The sequence below is a fragment of the Ornithodoros turicata genome, chromosome 1, assembly GCF_037126465.1.
Source record: "Ornithodoros turicata isolate Travis chromosome 1, ASM3712646v1, whole genome shotgun sequence".
Lineage (NCBI taxonomy): Eukaryota > Metazoa > Arthropoda > Arachnida > Ixodida > Argasidae > Ornithodoros > Ornithodoros turicata.
This window is the reverse complement of record NC_088201.1, coordinates 121,679,144-121,684,293: the sequence shown is the minus strand read 5'-3', so window position 1 is coordinate 121,684,293 and position 5,150 is coordinate 121,679,144.

Here is a 5,150-nt window from a genome sequence, read left to right as displayed (position 1 = left end):
TTGTAGTAGTTACAAATATAGTTTAATTACTTTTTGCAAGATGTAGTTAATTAGTAATTCCAATTACTTTTAAGGGAAGTAGTTAGTAGTTGTAGTTAAACTACCTCATGAGTAGTTACTGCCCATCACTGTTAACCAGTGCACATACGAAAGCTACGTAATCTAAACTCAACTAAATTTACTGACAGTGCTTGCAGTGGAAGTGAGTGGCTCGGATTCCTCCCACGGTATGTGTGGCGTCTCCTCAGAAGCTGACGCCACGAGTTTGTTCCGCTTTCTCTCCAGCGTGTGTGGTTTCCCTAACAGAAAAATACGACCATCACCACACGAGCACACCATTAGACTTGAGGTGTACGCTTGAATGAGCAGTACTCACCGAAATGAAGCAGCGTTGCGGAAGGCGGTGTTTCGCCTTCTTTCCAGCTTACACGCACAATTGGACCTCGCAAATCCTTGATTGCGTTAGGCTCTGTTAGCAGCCGCAGACCAACCGATGGATCCACGATGCTTCGCACAGGGTAGACATCCCATTTTTCTTCTCCGAGCCGCTTCACCAAAACATGACTCATAACAGAAACTTGCTACGCTAAAGAGACGCTACGACGCTATACTGAACCACGCCGCCAAAAACCGCTTCTGCAACGGAATGGATCGGCCAGCGACACAATAGCCAAGTGAAGGTCACTGCATTGGTTGCCGGTTGCTTGCACGATTGTTCCATTGTTCACCGCGCGTTCGCTGGCAGAAGTAGGAAGAAGTAGATACGCTTGGAACAAAAGTTTACGGAACACTGTCATATTTCTTCATCGGAGCGACTGTTGTATAAGAAACGGGTGTCTGGCCGTTCTGTGTACCTCTCAGTATGCGTGTCCGCTCCTGTTTGGTGCTAGGCTCTCGCTCCAATGTTCTGTGTTCTGTGAACTTTTGTCCCAAGTTGTACATCACTATTTCCACTGCCGATAACAAGCACTATCACACCAGCGATGTCGATAAAATGATTATGCATGAAAATGTTGGAGGCAACAACGCAACTATGGGATTATTGTTTCTTGCACGAAGGCAGTCCGTTTTCCCACGTTCATTTTTTTTTTCGTCTTCTTCTCTTTCCTTTTTTTTCTCTTTTCTTTTCTTTATTTTTTAATGGAATAGCATGTCGACCTTGGTCTGTCAGATCTTTCCTTTTAATAAATGTATATCCTCCCCTTTCTTCGAACACACATGTGTATCGACATTTCATTCTGAAACCACGAAACATCTGAGGAGTGTTTTCACTTTTCGGTCACGTCACGATTCCTGAGTTTCCAAGCAGGACAACTGAACGCCTGGGACTTAAATTGCTCATCTTGTCCACAATGCCGCCAAAAAGGCAATTTCGAACGTATCTTTGGGACTCGCAAGCCGCGCAAGGGGAACGGCTTTTGTCGCGTCTACCCTCCAGTGTGTACAGCACCAAAACTGAGGACCCCATATTCCTCCGCAGAACATGCTGAAAAAGCAAGGGCCCAGCAAGCGTCAAGTTGCGGTGTAAAGGGAAGTAGTGTTGTTACACTGCTTGCTTTCTTCTCGTTTGCCACAGGATTTGTGGTTGACTATATGCACTCGGTATGCTTGGGTTTCGTCCGGGCAACTTTACTCATGTGGCTCAAGTCTAAGAGGTGTCGGCACTTCGAAATTCGCCGTTCCCTTGATGCTGCAGACAAGTGCTACCTCAGCCTTACTCCGACATGGGAACTATCAAGGCTGCCGGCGTCATTGCGTAATGTCAAAGACTGGAAGGCATCGGACTGGAGGAATTGGATGCTTTTTTTACTCCCCTATTGTCCTGAAAAATTATATCCCGCCACGTCACTACAAACACTGGATGAGCTTTGTTTCAATTATGCATTATTTGCTTGGACCATCAGTTTCCATGGAAGAGCTACCTAAAATTCGGCATCAGGTAACAGACTTCCTTGTCGATTATGAGGCACTGTACGGAACTGAATACTTGAGCTACAGTGCACACCTTCTTATACATCTTGTTGACAGCGTCATGAACTGGGGTCCGCCGTGGGGATATTCATTGTTTCCGTTCGAGTCTATGAATGGCACACTTGTGAGATTTGTCCAGGGTACTCGATACCCACACTACCACATTGTACAGAAATTCTGCATTCTACAGGGACTTTCGAAACTGTGGTCACAAAGATGCGCTAAGCAGGCGTTGTCCATTCAAGAACGTGACTTTAAAAGTTTGCTGAAGGGGTATATCCTGCGAAAGAAGTTTGTACGACATGACAGCATGATTCTTCTTGTGAAACGTGAACCAAAACCAGGAGGGACAGATTTCCAGAAAATTGTGGTTGGTAGATCAACCTTCTGCACCGCACGACTGGATAAATCAAGGCGAAAGAACTCCTATGTGTATGCGAATGGTTGCTTCGGAGGCATTTCCAGGATCTTTTATAAATCCAGCGCTCTTGGTGAACGTGGTCAAATTGAAGTGCACTTACATGTCTTCAGTGTGGAAGAAAAGTTGTTCTTAGATTTTCCTCAGGGTGGCTCCGTGGAGTTTGTAAAGGCACAGCCAACAGACCAAAGCCTGGCTGTTGAGGCAGAATGTTTCAAAAAGTGTATATGTCTCCAAAATGCAGCACATCTCTTCCTGTTCACACTACATGAAAACATCATGGTAGAGGCTCTTTAAGCGTGTGTCTTACAGGGCCGACATTCCCAGGCGTCCATAAATATATACTCTCTTCTTTTTTTGTGTGTGTGGGGGGGGGTTCGTCATAAGACAACGGAGATCATGAGCGACGCCACAGAGGTCGCGGTATATGCAGATTGCTTTTGCGCACCTGAAGGTTCTCTAACATGCAATGAAAGCTCACCACAAGGCGCACCGTATAACGTCCCTCGCGAAATAAGACTGCGTGTCTAAGCTACTTGTACCCTGCCACCAAGTTGCTGGCATCCTCGGCCAGATTCGAGCCCCGATCACTGGATCAGAAGGATACTCACACCAAGGTTACTGACCAGGTGTTGAACTGCAACGACTTTTAGTGACTGCGTCCCACGTTCTGTGTCAGTGTGTTTTTGTAGCATTCTTTCAACACGTCTCAGTCAAACCAACACGCTATTGTTGTCCTATTTTTAATCTACTAAGATAACACAAAATGAAAGGATGAGCATGTATCGGCGCTTTATAATATTGGGCCTGAACATATCTTAGTAGCTTGCTTGTTATGGAAGCGTAATACTTACTTATTTGAGTTTATTTATGTGCACCTTGAAAGACAGCTCTGTATCTTTGTGAGAAAGCACCCTGCACACATGTTTATTATTAAGTGTGGCATTACTTGTATAGAGTGTGATATGATATGCTGCTCTTGAGAGACAGTAAGGAAGAAGTGCATCTCAGCACGTTTTACGAAATAGCAGTTTGCATGGTGTTGTTTGAAATTCAAAAGAAAGCTGGAACTGCACAACAGGTTTTGCATCGAGTAATGATATCGAACCGCTCTTGAGAATTTATGAAGTGCGTGACAATAAAAATAATGTTCAGCTAATGTTGAGCAAATTTATATGAAATGTGTGACAATAAAAATTATGTTGAGCTGTTGTTGAGCAAATTTATATAGAGTGCTTGGCAATGAAAATTCTGTGGATTATTGTTGAGCCCATTTATGTAAACAGTTTGGCAATAAAAATTAAGTTGAGCAACTGTTGAACACATTTGTATAGAGTGTTTGACAATAAAAATTCAGTTGGGCTACTGTTGACCTTGCTCAATTCACATTGCAGTTCTGTTGAGTTTATGTTGACTCAACAAATAACCAACAAGATGTTCATAGAAATTCAACTTGTTTTTGTAAGGTGTCAGGGGCCTGTGGTCTGTCAGGACATAAAATGAGCGGCCCTCAAGAAAGCACCTGAAGTGACTGATGGTAAGGTATACGGCGAGTAGTTCGCGACTAAAGGTACTGTAATTTCGCTCGGCGGGTCGAAGGGGTTTGGAGAAAAAGCCAAGTGGCGTCCAGGCGTCATTGATCTCCTGTTGAAGGACCGCGCCGACCGCTTCTGTGGAAGCATCGACAACGAGGTTTGTCGGAGCATCAGGAAGCGGGTGGGTCAACAGCGCTTTTTCCGCGAGTGCGGGCTTGAGCTGATGGAATGCCTGGAGGGGCAGCGTCCGACCATGAAATGCATGCCGACCTTGATTTCTTCGGGGACAACAGCACGTGGAGTGGCTGCATAATCTGAGCGCAATGGGGGATAAAGCGCCGATAGAGGTTGATCATCCCAATGAATTCCCGCAACTTCTTGGATGACTGTGGAAGTGGGAAATCACGGATGACCTGAACTCGTTGTGGAAGAGGCTGTATTCCGTGTCTGTTGATAAGGTGACCGAGGAATTCTAGCTCTTCAACGCCGAATAAACACTTGCTGGGGTTGATGATGAGGGCGTACTCTTGGAAACGTGAAAAGAGCTCTCGTAGATGGGCGCGATGTTCTTCAGCTGAGGAGCTGGCTACGAGGATGTCATCGATGTACATGTTGCAAAAATGAAGGCCTCGCGTGACTTCATCCACGAAACATTGGAAGGACTGCGCTGCCTTGCGAAGACCAAAGTGCATGCGATCATACTCAAAGATCCCGAAAGGTGTTGTTATGGTGGTCTTCGCGATGCTATCAGGGTGCATGAGAATTTGGTGATAGGCCTTCACCAGGGCAATTTTTGAGAATGTAGTAGCGCCGTGGAGGGAAAAGGTGAAGTCGTGAATATGAGGGATAGGTTAACGGTCAGGTATCGTGACATGGTTGAGTGCACGGTAATCTCCACAGGGCCTCCAGTCGCCTGTCTTCTTTGACATCATGTGGATTGGAGACGCCCAAGAGCTGGAAGACGGGCGAACGATCCCAAGCTCCAACATGTGCTCAAATTCGGCACGTGCGATTTTCTGCTTCTCAGGAGTTAGGCGTCGTAGTCTTGCGAAAATGGGAGGCCCCGTGGTTTCAATATGATGGTAGATGTTGTGCTTCACGGGACGAAGATCGTTGGATGGTGACGTGAACTCAGGAAACTCAGCGAGGAGGGCAGAAAATGAAGGCTTGGATTCAGGCACCAATACGTCTAGTTTAGTTTAGTAGTAGTACAGTGGTCGTGCCGT